This window comes from Corvus cornix, chromosome 3 (assembly GCF_000738735.6).
Source record: "Corvus cornix cornix isolate S_Up_H32 chromosome 3, ASM73873v5, whole genome shotgun sequence".
NCBI lineage: Eukaryota > Metazoa > Chordata > Aves > Passeriformes > Corvidae > Corvus > Corvus cornix.
The window spans coordinates 38249558-38266536 of NC_047056.1; the positions used below are offsets into that span (position 1 = coordinate 38249558).

Consider the following 16979-nt stretch of genomic DNA (forward strand, 5'->3'; position numbering starts at 1 on the left):
GTTCAAGCCTGAGGTCTTCAAATGGACTTGAGAAAGGTTTCAAGGCACCATCTACATGGGCCCAACTGTAGTGAAGGTACTTAGTGACCCAGTTCAGGCTCCAGTCCATAGACCAAAGCATTTTATTCAACAGAATAAGCCAGCGCAGGGATTGAAAGGTGAGAGGGATCATTGCTCATTGGTGTCTTTCATACTCACGGCAACATCCTATATCCATATCAGGATAACTCCAATAACAGCAGTCTAGGTGACAGCTATTTCCCACCTTTCAGATGACAAACTGGCCACTGTTATTGATGACACAGGATTGAATCTTCGGAAACGCTTCATCCTGTGGAAAGGAGTGAGCAGGTTTATCTGGCTCCAGGGCAAGTTTTCCTTGCCGTATTTGTCCTTCACTGAAGGTCTTAGGGCAGGAGGGCCACTTCCAAGTGGAAGGCTATAGGCACTACAAGACCAGGCCTTAGCCTTCCTTGAATCTGTGAGGATTTTACCTGGAGCTTCTTCTCCAAGCTCTCCTGACCTCTCGGTCCATTCAGCAATGTATTGGGAAAAGTACTGGATCTGATTTCATGCCCCTTTGGGGCTTGAGGAATGTTTGTAGCAAAGGGAAAAATGACTCAAATTGAATTTTGAAGTGGCTTTAAGAGAACAGAACTCCCAAGCAAGTCACCAGCATATCCCAGGGTTTCTCATGCTCACTTCTCAGGCTTTACTATGCAAAATGAACAGTGCTTTTCTTGTGGAGACTATGAATAACTTCCAGGCCAAGTTCCAAGGTCAATCCATCCATCTGACTTTTTCCATCTATATGAATTAACTGTCTTCAGCATAAACTTGAACAGTGCAAATGCATCATGGCTAGAGCATGTTTAGAGAACAGCTTCAGGATGACTGAACGCATTGTTACTTGTACAGAGGCAGGATTCCCAGACATTACAATGTAATTGCTATTTGGGCTCAGTTACCACTATGGCTTCCCAGTCTCTCTTTTCTTTCCAGGTTACTCCTTTGCCACAGAACAAATGTTTATTTTTCACCAGTAGCACAAGGTGTATTTTCCTGGGATTCCCTTGAGTGTTCCTTGCTTATGGCCAATTGAAGAGACATTCACGAGTCTGCCTGTTGCGGTAAGTCATGGCTACTTTTCTATCCTCCTGGGGTAGGGGTAGGCTTTCACTCAGGGGCACCGTAGTTCATGTCCAGTGGGTTTTGTTCCTTTTTTTTTTTTTTTTGTCCTTCTCCACATTCGCATGAAATTGTTCTTGCTTTCATCTTTCTAGCCTGTTCCTTCCTCTCAGATCCTCTGTCTTGGTTTAAAGGGTCCTTGTGCCAGCAGACTAATGCACACCTGTGCAACCAAGGGACGATTCACTCCCAGGGAAACAATGGGCATTTTCATCATCACCAGGGGCTTCCTGCAGTGGAAAATAGCTCAAGGTTTCTAAGGCTCTCTTCTCCCACAACAAAATAAGCCTGTAGGTAGATGTAAAATCAACACATCTCTATTTATTTTGGCCTTGAGCCCACCATAGCCAATATTGTCTTCTTTGGGAAGTGAATTCCTTTGTATGTATTCCTCTGCTTCCCTGTGCTTGGATGGTCTGCTTTGCAGGACCCTGTTTGCTTAGTGCAGTCCCAGGGTGAAATTAGTATTTTCCTTTTTAGCAAAGTATTTTCTTCATATGATACTGCTTTTTTGGCTGTGGTTGCCATTCATCACACTTACAGTAAAAGACCTGCTTGGTATTGGTACACACTTACTGCTTCCCCTTTGGGAAATAGGCATGGCAATTCTTCTGTCTCTCCTAGGGGCATTCTGAAGAAGCTATGTTAAATTATCCTAGCCTCTGGTCTGTAGAATTAGTATATGTGATTACTGCCTGTCCTCCAGGTAGATTTATGTAGACAGGCAGAGTAGGATGTAAGATGGACCTTCTGAAAATGGGACAACTCATTGTTAACAAATGCTCAGTGGTCTCTTTGACCTGAGAGCAGGGGCAGACCTTGTGCTTTCCTGGTTTACCAGGAACACCTGTACTGCCTGAGAGCAGGAAAATATCTCTTGGGGGATCCTGAAGGGGTGGGAGGCATACATGCCATGGGGGAAGAGTTTGGATTCCATCCAGTATATCCATGCAGCAGTCACTTGTAATCATTGCTAATCCAATGAGAGCTGTAAGTAGTTATGGACTCCTGCATAGATTTATTGGTCTGAGGTGATACTAACTGGCAGAGATAAAGCAAGGGACAATATTTACCAGAAATAAATGTTGGCATTTATGGAAAACCCAGAGTGTGTGTTCACACCTATTTTGAATGTTTTTATGAGAGATACCTGAGAAGTCTCCATTATGGGTATATCTTCCAATGGGGAATAAGTTTTTCTCTTAAGCTAATATTCTAAAGGGATAGATTAAATTAAAGGTTCATTTAAAAACTATTTCTTTTCCCTTGGAAGGTGAATAATATTTTTCACTTACACTGCTGCAGTCCATAATAATGTTTTTATTTGTATGTGTAATTTGGTTATCTGGTGCTACTTCAAGCTCAGTATTAATCATGTCTGATGACTAAAGAACAATCTGAGCTCTGGCCCTTTACATTAAATTATAAATTAAACCCATCAAATAAAATCTTGCCCCCATTGATGTTGACACTAAAAATGTCATGGATGTCATTGGGGCTGGGGTTTTACCCAATACTTTTATACTTTAACATTCACCTAAGTGTTTGCAGAGTCCACATTTTACTGGCCATCTGTGTGCCAGAGGCTCCCCGTGTGTTTAGCCAGCAACTACTCCTTGGTCTTCTAAGTCTTGTTGCAAAAATGCTAACCTGCTTTTCGTATTCCAAGAGCAGAACAGGTTAAAGGAGAGAAATCTGAGCTCTCCACACCCTTTGCATGTGGTGGTTACTCAGGGTCAGTGTTTCCCTGCCCAGTCAGACAAGCATAGATTTTTATTTGCCCAGGTCTATCTCACAGCAACAGAGAAAGACCTTATAATCATGGGACATTTATCTGACACAATAAAGCTGGGCAGCAAGGGAAACTGTCCAGTCTTTTAGAACTAATATATATGCATGCATTTAAGGAATGGTATATTATGTAGCTGAGACAAAAATGTATTGAAACATATCAGAATTGTGAAGTGAAACATTGGGCTATGGATAGATGCTGTTTCCTGACTAAATAAACATCCTTTGTGGTTGGCTTGGGTTTATTTTATCTCTTTATTTTTCAGTCTCACTATTCAGTAGGTTTTGGGTTCCTTGGACTCTGCAGAGGATCAGTTGTTTTCTCCCTGTGGCATTCTCAGCAGAGCATCTTCATCCTTTGCCTATTCACAGCTGACTGGGTGTACTGAAGTGTTCTTATTCTTTTTGTTTCCTAAAAAACTTAGTTGTAGAGAGAAAAATAAAAAAAGAGGGTCAACTAACTGGGCAGGCCCCTGTAGGGAACTCAAGGACCTTGCTTTTGTTGAGATTGCGTGGAGCTTCATGATGTTAATATTTTCCACTTGATAAGTTAGCCAGACACAAGAGGTCATGGTTAGTTTTTACTGAAATGATAAAAGTGTTTTGTTGGGGATTATTTAATTTTGTATTTTGTTTGTTTTAATACAGAACCAGAACCAAATGACAGTGTCTGCACCCAGCTTTCTGCCAGCACTAACACAAAATGATAAAATGGCCTTTTTGTTTGTTTGTGTTTTGGTGCTTTTTTTTTTTTTTTTGTCCTGGGCATAAATTCCCACTTCTTGTTTCCTTTTTTTCTATATTCTCTGCTTTCCTGGAGTATTGCCACTCTGCTGCAGACACAAGGCCATAACCAGATGAGCTTTCCCCTTTGCACCTGCATTTACTTGCCTGCATTTAGGATGGAAGCAGTGAAGAGACCTTCACAAAGCCTGTGAGTGTAGGACAGCAACTGCATCCAAACGGTGAGAGTCTCTGCAGGTGAAACAGAGATCATCTTCCCTGTTTCCAGTAGCACCCGTCTACCCTGCAAATTAATCTCTGGGAGCCTGAAGATGGGCACCCAGAAAATGAGGTGCAGACAGTGGCAGTGTGTGACAAATTTAGATTAGGAGTGATCTTTCACAGCCAGAGTTGGTATTCATTTCTGAACTCACAGGCAGCAAATACTCATTGACATCAGTGGGAGCACAATGGGGGCTTGCCTTGCCCACAGTTACTATATTAAATGACCTGTAACTCAAAAGGTCTTAGATGAAATTTATTATTCTACACCAAACACATCAGTTTACAGTGATGTTTAGCTCAAGACAAACCCTGAAGAAATGGTAAGCTAGTGGAAATCAGGAGAGGAAAAAGGAATAAATTAAATCTAGGTTATTTTATTATTTATTTTTTTTTTTAGTCTAAATACCTGTGGATAATTTTGTTCCAGTTCCACAGAAACAATCCCTCTTTGCAGAAGAAATTTCAGATTCCACAGTTTCCAAAAGAAATCATGCACTTGAAAGGTTTTATCATGGAAACTATGCTCATTTTTAAGGAAAGAGAAATTCCCTCTTATTTCTCATCATTGATACAGGTCCTTAGCTGACCTTCTGGAGTTTCCTAGTACTCTGTTGATGGTGCTAGTCAAGAATTGTCACCATTGCTGTTTCCAGGTACATGCCTGTGTCTGAAATGGCTTCTTCAAACACTGTTCCATTGCTTTTTCAGCTTGGGAATTAAAATGGAAAGTGCATTCACTCCTTAATATAGAAAGAAAAATGGAAATTATATATTAAAATATCTTACGTGGTTAAAATAGCAATCAGCAGAAAGTGAGTTTGGTCCATTTTTTAAAAGCAGCCCCCCCAATAGCAGGCAAATTACAGGTCCAGTCTTTCTTCTCTTTTTGATGAGATTTTGTGGCTTTTCCTCTCATTTATGGTAAAGCATCAAATTATGCTTTAAGAAAGTTAGAAATGAAGACAAGAGATGCTGCTTGTTCAAAAGTATTTTGCATAAGGCAATGACTTTTAAGTTAGGGTAAAGCCAAAGACTGATAACGCAGTCTAGAAGCAAATAAAATGCTGACATATACTCTGCAAGCTTTTCTTTCCTAGAAAAATATCTTTGGTGCCACTGATATGTGCATCTTTGTCCAGCTTTGCCCAGTTGTGTGCTGTGGTACAGTGCCATCATTTTATTCTTTGGACAGATAAAAGTTTTGAAATGTATAGGCCAGCAATTTGTTATACTTAGTGACCTGATAGAGATTTCTGAATGTTATGTGCACATATCAGAGCAAAGAGATAATGTGATGATCAAAATTAACATGTATAGGAGTACTTACCATGCAGTATTTTGGTGTTTTTTCCTAGCCTGAAACTAGCTAACCCTTCAGACATGTATATTGGTAATAACAGAGACATGCTTTCATAACTGCAAATGACAACGCTGCAAGGATTGTACTGCACTTCAGCAAATGATGTTTTCTCCAAAACCAGTTGTTTAGAAAGATCATTAATTAATTAACTTGTGCTTCCGTGAACAAAAGGCATTTCAATTATTATTTTCCCTTGTCTTTTTGGTGTTTTGTTTAGAGGCCTGCTTTTTTGTGATATTCATTCTTCTAACTCTGTTTGGTAAGTATATTACCATACCCTCTACCTGACAAGTCATCTATAATACCATTCAGACAACTGGTGGCTAAAGGAGTCTGGGAAAGAGAGTGTTTCTCTTATTTGCTGAGCCTGCTAGTCATGAGGTGTCAGGACAAAAAGGGAGATTTCACTTTCCTGGTTCCTGTCTTCTTGTGGGTATTTTGAGAGCACAGGCAAAAGTGTCACTGAGCCAGTGCAAAATCCTGTGAGGGCACTAGGACTGAACCCATCCATCACCATGTAAAGACATGGCCCCAAATGTCTTGGGTCAGCTTTTCTGGGGAGCAGGGAGCTAACAGCTCAGCAGGAGCAATGTGGTGACCAGGTCCATAGCAGTCTCACACTCTACAGGTGTGGTCTGTGAGGCACAAACTCTGTCACCACCCCCCCACAAAACAAGAGACCCAGCTAAGTGGGTTGGGAGGCTGGCGATCAGCGTCCACGGAGGGTGGGTGACCAACATGCAAGCGCTGCTGGTGAGGAAATGCTGCAGTATCTTGAGGTCAAGCAGTGACCTAGAAAAAGCTGAAGGTCTTATGTACCAAAGAGCATGTCAGTGTTTAAAAACAAGCATTGCTTGTGGTAGCTCATAAATATTATATTTGTCATCTTTCCCCCTGCTGGTAGAGCCAGATACCAGGCAGGTTTGACTCCATTTTAAATCTGCTATGTCTATGACTGAAATCATAATATTTATGCAGGGTAGTTTTTCAAGAAGCTTAGTGAATGTGAAAACAAGTTCCTGGGTTTTCCCCTTTCATGGAAGCAAGCTGAAGGTCAGATTTACAACATTTCAAGCTACATTCTGTGCTCATTTACACAGCTGTAATCTTGAGTTATGCCACCGAGGACAAGCAATTGCTCCAGACTTACAGGATATAACTGACAGCAGAATTTAGCTTGGGGTTGCCAAAGCTTGACAGAAAAGGAGCTGAGAGGGTGGAATTTGGTGCTCGTGAAGTAGCTTGTATATATTCAAAGAATGCATGAGCCCAAAGATTTATTAGTAGTGTTTCGGAGCATTACTGAAATTAGGCTTAATTATCTGTGTAATTTGCTGGAACCAGCATTTTAGCATTTTTGATCAAGTGTATGCCATTAATTTTAAAAAGAGATGTACCAGGCTGCTCTCAAAAAGTGAAATAAAAAAATTTAAAAGGAAAGCCCATCATGTCTAAATTGTGTTTCAAAAGTTTCAAAGGTTGTTTTTGGTTGAGTCCTTCTCCCCCCTTTGCAAACAAACAGTCCATTTGCAGTCTAATCGTATGGAAAAAAGTCCACGTCACCCCCAATGGTTATTCCAGCAAGCAGAGAAAAGAATTGTCTCCTTGTTCCCAGCCTTGCCTGGCTCTGCCGTCCCTCTCCCTTTTGTCCTTGCTCCAGCCCCATTATGCCATTTGGAAATTGTGCTGGCTGTCCTTGGATGAAGGAGCAGAAGACAAAGCTGGGAGCAATAACCAACCTGCTCGTTTGCAATGAAGAAAGTGCAAGGCTCCTGTTCAGACCCGTATCCCGTTCTCTCTGTTCAGACATGCTTCACAGGTACTGCTTGGTTTGAAGGTGTCATCTCCATGCCTAAGCCTCTGTGCGGTGGCTTCTTGCCAGCCTGTGGTCACCTGAACTCCTGGCAAAGATCAATGTTCTTGTGCTGAAAACAACAGCCATGCCAAGGCGCAGCGCACCTTGCTTTTCTGCTGGTTTCTGTGGAAACTTTGGAGAAGATCCTTTGCTACTCTCTTTGTCATGCATTTAATAGCAATAATGATGCTTCCCTCTTTCTGAAAGTGTGCTTTGAGGACACAACCATTACTGTGTACAAATAGCTTGAAGCTTACACGAACACTAAAGTTGAAGGCAAGAGGAATGACAACACAGCCAGGTTATTAGCTGTCATTTTGCCAAACCTCTGCCCAAAGAAGCCTTTGGATTGGGACAGCTGCTGAGCGGTGGTTTTTTTGTGGTCAGCACTTCTCTAGTTCAGATTTTCACTTCCTTTTTTTTTTTCTTTATACCTTCTTAACCCCTGCCTCCATGTAGGTCTCCAGCAGCACAGACGTGGTCAGCACATCATTTTGGGAGGCAAGCAGTAAACATTAAGGGGGGGATGCTGTTATTGGAATGTTCTACACACTGGCTCAAACGGTGGAGAAGCATCAGCTCAGACTTTCCCAGTAGATGATTAACTTCTGTTTTCACAGAGGGGAGAGCCACAGTAAGAATGCAATTAATTACTCTGGCAGCCCAGCCAGGCCAGCAGTCAGCGGTGCTCTCGCTTGCAGCTCCTGGCTCTGCAGGTCTGATTTGAGAGTAACTAATTAAACGCAGGTGCAGGCTGGCAGACTTGTTGAATTAATGCACAGTGTCTTCTTTTCGGTGTTCCCAGGCATTTGTAGCTCACAAAAATAGAGCAGGCACTTGGTGCTACAAATAATAATAGAGTGCTGACAACGGAGGTAATTAATCCTTTATTATTGTGGTGTGATAGGCTGCTGCTAGGGCTGTCATTCAAGTACTTCTTATGCAAAAACATGTCTCAGAGGTGAAAGAACATGGACTAGGAGAAAGACAGAGGAGCATTCTAATGGACTTGTTTGTGTTATGGGCATAGATACATCTTCAGGGTTTTGGTAAGATTGTCAAGACCTGGTAGTCAAAACTCAAGACCAGATATTCACTGCACTATATTCTGGGTTCTGTCTTTGACTCAATGGGGCACTTTGAACAGGCAGCAGCTTAAAATAAAAATTCAGTCTCATTCAAACGATATACAACCATGAAAGAGAAAAGCAAGGCCATAACTGTACCTCACTGTGGCCTTTCTTTTCTTTTTTATTGCTTCCTGAGCATCCTCAGTTGGCCATTGTCATTAATAGGCTACTGACTCCCGTGGACCTTAGGTTAAACCCAATATTGCTCTTCATGATGGTGCAGGTTGTCATTGTCTTGCTTCAAGGGAGATTGGTTTTGAGTGGAAGTAATGCAGATGTCTAAGGAGCTGCAAAAAGAGCAATTACTGTTTAGGGTTATTTATTTCCAATAACAAATGCAGGTCCTCTTACTGGTTCAAATCAAACTTCAGGACTCAAATATCTTTTCCAGCTAAAATTAAGGGTAAATTGTGAAAACATCATCAGCCTTCTCTCTCTCTTGTCATTTACTTGCCTGTAATACCCTTTCATCCCAGACACAGGAATTTTGGGATTTTATGGGATGTCAAGGAGGAAACAACCTTCTGCAGTAGCAGCCCCAAGGAGTGCCAAACATTAAGATGCTTCAGCCTCAACACAAGGGAAAAACCCCAAAACATAATGTATGTGTTTACTTTAAAGACGAGGAGTGATTTCATGCTCTTCTTGTTACTTCATGATGAAAATAGTCTAGTGCTATTAGGAATGTTTATAGTGGGAAAATAATGCCAAGTCTAATAAATGACCGGGTAGGACAGACCATGTTTTATTCAGTGTGGGAACCAAACACTGCCATATTGTACAGATTTGCTGATCTGGAAGAATTGTTCTTGCCTTACAGAATGCAGCTCAAAAGCTGAGTGCATGAATATGACAGTCTTCTCTTTTTTTAATGCAGAGAATTTTAAGATAGAAGCATTGCTTGGAGAGTTTTCTAAGGGATTCTGATCAACTTACGTAAGTTCAGGAAATCAGCAATAATTCATTATCCTGCCATATTTTCCAGTGGCTTTTGTTTTCCTTGCATCACAATTCTTATCCCATTAGAGACAAATAATATTCAAGTATTTGGATGAGGGCTAGTATTCTGCTAAAAAATTTAATTCTAACTCCATGGTAAGGAAATAGCTGACAGCAGTTCTTAGAGCAAGGATAGTTTCTGCTTCTTTTCTTCCTCTTTGCTAGTTACCTGTGGCCCTGTGGGAAATTTACATGGTGGAGTGTTTGCCCTCACAGGCCACATAAAAGGTTTGAAAAAACACTTTTCTACCACCATGTGTATTTTACAACAGCAAGAAACATTGCTGACCTTATCCTGAATGTTGGTCCAGATGGGAGAGAAATGGGGAAGGTGAGGCCCTAAATTACTGCTCAGCTCATAGAAAATTTAGTTGTGGAGTGTGTGTGTGTGCATAACCAAGTGTTGTGCCTGCAACAATCATGATTTTTTGTTTTTTGAACTCCATGCCTCTGAAATTTCCAGGAAGCTGCTCTTTGCTGCTGACAGTTGCTATAGGGGTAATGGCAGCAGTGAGGTGGTTTTTGTTCATGCCTTCTTGACTTCATTAATTTCCAGTGTGTCATTTCAGCTGAAAATATGCAATTGCTGTTAATGTGTTCAAAACCATGATGTTGGCTAGGTGGTTATTTATGTTACAGTAAATATTTGATGAGGAGGTGTGTTATTTTTAGCCACAATCACAACATATTATTGAAATTTATAGGCCTGAAATAGGTCATCTAACACATGATCGTTTGTTACCTTTACAGTTTCCTGAGGGTTTTTTCCATTTTCCTTCACAATTTGAACTGAAAAGGTGGTGATTCAGAGAATGTTGGTATAGATTGTTGCACATAAGCTGCATAGTGGGGGTAAACATCAAGCCTCAGATCACAGGACCCATGCTGATGTGGGATGCTTCAGCCACTGAAGCAATAAACCCATGAAGGCTGTGCAAATACGTGAATGTACAAATGGATCTCAAAGCTGTGATTTTCATATTCCAGCAATCACTGCCGTAGGAGTGCATGACTGACAGCACAAAGGACTTAGATTTACTGTAGAGAGATGTAAATTGATAAGCCAGTAGACAGCCATCATTCTTCCTTTATTCTTTCTCTGTATCCCATGTCTTTCTCTGCTGGCATAATCAAAGCTGACACAGTGCATTCTATACCAAGTTATATTTTTCATAATTATAAGATAGTACATGAGATCTGAAGTTGTTATTCAGGAAATGGCACAAAGCTCACTGAAATACAGGTTTTCAGATTGATCCTCTGATAATATTGTTTTTCACATAGATTCTGGATACTCAGACTCTACATCTATGTCTTTAAGCTGTCTGGGTGCTTTAAGAAGGGATAAGTACAGTAGAAAAAAAAAAAATGAGGGAGCTTTTCCTTTTGTGCAGAGGAAAAAATATACAAAGCATGAGATTCTGGCTTTCTTTCTCCTTACCAGCAGCTGAATCGGAAGCATTTTGCCACACTATTTCTAAAAAAGTTTGTAGGGAGCTGTCTTGGGGGGTAGAGTTACAAGAATTCAGGAAACAAAAAGAGAGAGATCTCCCATAAAGACCTAGATGAGTGATCAGCCTTCCCCTTAGCTGACTGACTGGTGTGGCACACCTCTCGTGTCTTGAGGTTGAAGGATCCTTTTCCACTGATTCATCTCATTAGGCTCAGCTGCCTCTGACTTGAATGGCAATGTTTTTAGAACTAAAAAGAACAGACTATGAGATATAATGGAGTTTTTATAATACAGATGCATTTGGAAATCTCATTTTTCCTCAGGTCTTAAAAAGTGTGGTAAAATCTGAACTCTAATATTGCAGCCCTCTGACCTCAATGCATACACTGAAAATTCAGATCCCATCTGGATCCAGTGAATGTGTGACTTGAAAGAAGGCAAATGAATGAAGCCTTATATGCTCTGGAGCTCCAGTAGAGAAGTGCTGCAGATCACCTGGGAAAATCCCAGTGCTGTGAGTAATTTTCCATATACTTTCATTTTAAAATTATCTGGTATTTTGACTGAATTTATAAAAATAGCAAAGAGAAAGAAAAATGATATTTGTATTTTTTACTTAAGATGTTGAAACTAGTAGGAAAAGTGGGATTATCTCACTTGATAAAGTCAAGAGTGTTACTTTTCATCGAAAAACTGTTGTCTCTTTCAATGTCAGACTTTTTTTGCACTTCCAGAAATAAACTGAGAAGGCTATACCTATACTTCATGGATATTTATGTTCAGGCCTTGTCTGCTCACTGGGCTCCAGACTCACAATATCTTGAGTCTTGCTTTGCCTCACTGACCTGCATGCCCAATGACCATAAGGCAGAAAGCAAGGTCTTTCTGTCCCTTTCATCTTACATCCAGTAGCTCCTCTGCTTAAGTATAACTAACAGGTAGTTTCAAACAGACAGAATTTATTTTTAGTTTTTCTTTAAGCTATTATCTCTGGTGCCAGAATTGGGAGACTTTTTATGTTAAATTGCTTCTGTAGTTGATGGAGATGGAAAGATGCTTCTGATGGGAGATGTAGATCTTAGGTGCCCTTTGGAAACACCTGGTTCTTGATGGAGATGGTACCTGATTTCAGCATCTCAATTTTAAATGCTTCCACTTAAGCAGGATGGACCTAGTGCTCTTCATGCTGGTCATACACTCCTGTAAAAAGGTAGTTTCTTCTCTTAGGGTAACTCAGGGAATTACAAAAGAAGGAAAAAGGTCAAAATATTTTTGGCTGTAACTAGTGAACAAGGCAGATTATTCTAACTACTAATAACTTAAGTGAGAGTGTTTGAAACACTCTTTAAGATGAACCTTGGGTTACTCCCATCAGTCTGACTACTGTTAAAACTTTTTGCTTGCATGTATTGATTGATGCATTATTGCTCATGTCAGTGAAGGACTTTTCACCAGAAACCATCTTTTGGGGCGGTTATAAGGAGTACATTGGAAAAGAATTGGAATTTCTCTGTGAGTTGTGCGGTGGATACATAGCTCTGTAAGAGCTGCCCAATTGGACACTGCCAAATGATTTTACATAGGTCACTGAAAAACTCTTTGGAATAGCTATGCCGAATTGCTACAAGCACAGATTAGTTTCAAACACAGAAAGAAAAATGCAAAATCTTATTACAAGTTTCCTAGGCTATCCAGTTCACAGGGCATCCATGCCAAAAATGTTTTTACTGGACTATTTTCTTAACAGGGTCATTATGTGTCCTTCAACCTAATTCTTAAAGAAAGGGTTTACTTCTCACTTTTTCATGTCTGTGTCTCTGGCAGGAGTAGGCCTTTGGGAGCATCTTAGGAGTGAAAGTGTAAGAAACCAGAATGTGTACTGCATGTTTGTTGCTGCATATTCCTTCAGAATTTGCTTTTAAAATGCATATTGGTTACAAAATAAACCCGAATGAGCCATTATACTCTGGTGTGTAATTATGTATTTAGGACACATACTACACACAGCTTTAAAAGAAATCTGTATGGAAACAAATTGCATTACATTTGCAAATAGCTGAAGGTAGTTGAACAGCAACACCTCAAGCCTTTCAAAATACTGAAGTAATTTACACCATTTTCTGAAGTAATTATCTCCCAAGTGCCAGATTCCAGTTTCAATGCCTTTGCTGCAGAGGAGCTGCAGACATCTCAATATAGCATAAAAGACCTGGGCTTGGCTGTCTAACAGCCTTGATATAGATTTAGTGCTTCTGCTGCTGGACCATGGCAGAGCAGGACTGGTGGCCTTTGGGAGGGAGTGCTACTTGGGCCTAACACCCCACGCTGAGAGTGGAGACATGTGCCAAGGAAAGAGGCACCCACAGGGGCAAGGGTGAAACTCAATGTCCTGTCTCTCCAAAGATTAGTGAGGAGCAGAGATTTAAGTCTTGGTTGAACAGTTCCATGATTTAGTGGAGTGATGGATTTACTTTTGTGGCCAGCCCAGAAGATGGAGAACCCTCTGGCTTCTTATTTCAGGGTTTTGAACTGCCACTAGAGCAAGACAGTGCCTCTCCCCAGCTTTGACAGTGTTGTACCACTTATTTTTCCTCTTTAACTGGTACTTGGCAAAGCACCTGCATCTCAGGGGGCCAATCCTTGGAAATAGCCACGTGTAACAGAAATGGCAGCAGGCACCCGTAAGGAAGCTGTGTGCCTGCCTGGGTTGATGATATGGAACAACATCAAGCGTGCTTCCCTGCCTTGAGACAGCGGTTCCCACATTAAATCTACAAAATGCCTTTCTGTGCACAGTGCAGTTGGAAATGTTAAGAGTCACGCTTATTAGCACTGGCACATATAAAGCAGAGCTGCAGTAAATGAGTTAAGTGTCCTGAGGATTTGAGGACTGGGGTGTTGTTTTTCCTTTTCTGGAGCTGAGCACTCGAGAGACTTTCATTAAACCTGGGACTTGGCAGATCCTCATGCTGATTCTGCCACTTATTTGTTGTTGGGCCTCAGGCTAGTCACTTAACCTCTTGCCGCCCTAATTTCCCCATCTGGAAAATTATATTTACTTACCTCTCCTGGGGATTGCACGGGGCTTAATGAATGCCTGTAAGGGATTTGAAGATCCTCAGATCTGAGATGATACAGGACTGCAAAAGATTCTCTGCATGTGCAAGGAGGAGGGGATGTGTGCCCAGGCGGGAGAGCCTGCCTGTGCTCCTGGCCTGGAACCAAGTCTGAAAATCTAATCAGCAGGGGAGGATCGTACTCTCTGTTTTAGATTAACTCCTCTTCCTTGTGGCCTTTTCAGATTTGCTGGTAGAAAAAGAAGGCAAGTGACTGAATGGGGAGGAGGGCAGCTGAGGTTAACTGCTTTCTCCTGTTGGTCCCCTGGATCTTTTTGTCAGTGCAATAACAGCTGGATCTCCCAGGAAGGTAACGATCTTCCTGGATACTCCATCTTGCTGCAGGCTGTTAGAGAAGCCAGGCAGCCCCATTGCTGCCCATTTCTTTAGCAGGAAAAAATGAACCTCTGACCAAGAAAAAAAGTTCCTCCATATAATTAAGCAGCATTAGAATGAGGCCTGTGCCTTTGCTGATGAACTTCAGTGAAAGCAGATGGTCACAATGGTATTAAAAACTAAAGACTTCAGTCAAGCTTTTAATTGAAAACAATTGGACCCTGCTGGATGGTAATTACCTTGGCTGCTTGCAAATAATATCACAGCACTGCTACCTATGAAGAAAGAATGGAGACTGAGTTAATAAGAACTGCTTAATCTGCATATAATAAACAAGGAGCATCCAAAACTATTTTCTCTGGTAGCTTCTCTCCTGCAAGAGGCTTTCAAGTGGTTAGCAGTGTGAAAAAGAACACAGAGTGGCAGAAATTGAAACATGTGAAACGTTTGCTGGGTTTATAAAATAACTTGAAGGGCCCATCTTCCCTCACCTCCCTCCTTTTTTTAACAGCTGAAATTCCAGATGCATCTGAGAAAAACAGCAAAAATACAATAAAGTGGAAAAGCTCTAGATTGTCCAGCACTCCTTCTCTTCTGAATGGCAGCAGGAATGACAGGTTGTGTTAATCTTGTTTTATCTGCTTTCTTCTTCCCTCGCCTGATCGACTGGAAGGCTGGGGCCTTCTAAACACCCAGGCTGTTTTTCACCATGTTCTTAATTGGATTTTAATGATCATTAACTTAATATGCCTCAATGTGTAACAAAGCAAATGTAGTATGTGGCATATTCTGCCTGACAATTTTCTCATTCCTCTGCCTAGTGCTGGGATCAGATGAGGGTTAGAGGGCTAGACCACCTAAAAGGGTCCTAAGTCCTGGTGTGCTATGTGTTGACACAACATGACATTAATACTGCTTTACGGTGTCTTCCCTGCTGTGGAGAAGGACCTGTATTGCTGTGGATATGTGGGTGGAAAAACCAGTCCTAATGTCATCTCTTTTAAACACAGGACCTAGATGTGTATAGAATGAACCAAATCTTGTCACTTTCCATGTAAACACTATTTTTCATGTGGCAGTTCTCTTGGACGTCGCTTTTTGTTCCCTTTGGAACAGGCAAGATGCCTTGCTGCCCCAGTAGACCTCAGAAAGCAGCAGCTACTGCAATTCTGCAAAATTAATGAGTAGCTGTGAACTGCTAGTAAAAATGATGCAATGATTTTCCATAACATATCATTTTAGAAGCAGTTACTTGAACTGCTCTTTCTTTTCCTATCCAAATATTTGTCTTTTCAAGGCACCAGCCAAGAGTTTGTCTTGTCTTGTCTTGTCTGGTAGTATAATGAAATGAACTTTTTCAGTGTGTTTCATCTGGATTTGATGATTTTATGCCTGGAGTTCAACTTTCAATCACTTAATGCACCATGATTAACACAGAGAGTGAGGTCCTGAACATGTCAAAGTCAGTAGAAGTTTTCACATTGTTTTTGGTAGGATTTTGCTTATTTTTATGTAATCAAAATATGCTTAAAGTTTTTATTGCTGTAATGCCCCTGAAACTGGTTGCTGACACAGTCACATGACGTAAGTGTATTTCATAGAATCATTAAAACTGATGGTTTTAGTTCCTGTACTGCCATCTAAGTTGAGGTGTTCTCATTTGTGCTTAGGACTTAACCTTGGCGTATCCTCTGCTGCTGGGCTCCCGGAGAACAGGTCTGAGGTTGATGGGGGCTGGTGTCCTTCTCTGTCTCCTGGCTCTTTTGTTCAAGCTGGTGGCAGGGTCTGAGCAGAATTTTGCTCACAGTCTTTCCAGCCCCTCATTTATCAAAGAACTTGTGGCAAATTTGAAACTAGGAAAGGCCACCTTTCAAAAGTGTCTTATGCTAGTGGCTGTGGTGATTTTTGTCAATTTTATAACACCTACTTTTAACTCTACAGAGCTTGACTTTTAACTCTACAGAGTACAATCTTATTGTAATTACTGCTTGCAGCTTTAAGGGAGCTGGTGTGGAGCACACCATTTTAAAGGTATAAGCTCTATTGATCTAAAGTATTCTGAGTGATAAACAGCTGCTCAGGTTGATTAAAGCTGAAGGGAAGCTGAAGCATTTAATCAATCTCCAAAGCTGCTCCAAGTATATTACAAAGCAGTTGTGATTATTGCTATTGTATGACAAGTTATATCATAATAAAGAAAGAGGGATCATTTTTCTTGGAAGCATTTAGAAGTCTTGTGGTGCTTCTTCTCAGCCTGCCTCATGCTGTCACCTCTGAAGCTTGGCTAAGTGACAGAGCATGCCAGCTCAAGCAGACTAATCTTGAAGGGAAAATACAAGAGCAGGGCTTTTCAGCTCCCCAGAGTCTTTTCTTTCCTGTGTCTATCTGTGGCTGACAGCAAGTGCTTGGGGAAGAAAAAGAAGGCAAATGTACAGTAATTCTGGCCACATTGTAACCAGCTCTGACCCTTGCATCCTGCATAGCTTGGGATGTTCTAGGCTGTGGGATATATTTGTGCCTATCCAAAAGTCCTGAAGGCACCTTTCTTCTATTACTTTTTTTAATCACTTATCGAACCTTTCTTTGGACAGCCTTGGGCTTCACACCATCCCATGGTGGTGCATCACACAGTGCTCTCACGTGGTTTTGTAAAATAGTACTTTGTTGTTGTTTTTCAACTTTCAGCCTGATGTTTTCTTTTAGCGCCTCCTTACTCTTGTGTTAAGAAAAGCAATGGATAATA

At 41.1% G+C, this 16979-nt stretch overlaps 1 long non-coding RNA gene across 1 annotated transcript; it reads left to right on the top strand.

The window, feature by feature from the left end:
- The first annotated feature begins 2658 nt into the window (after nucleotides 1–2658).
- Nucleotides 2659–9268, top strand: LOC109950935. The gene is made up of 3 exons (XR_002273270.2): nucleotides 2659–3944; nucleotides 5565–5606; nucleotides 9210–9268. It is a non-coding gene; the product is annotated as an uncharacterized LOC109950935 (long non-coding RNA).
- The last annotated feature ends 7711 nt before the right edge of the window (nucleotides 9269–16979 follow it).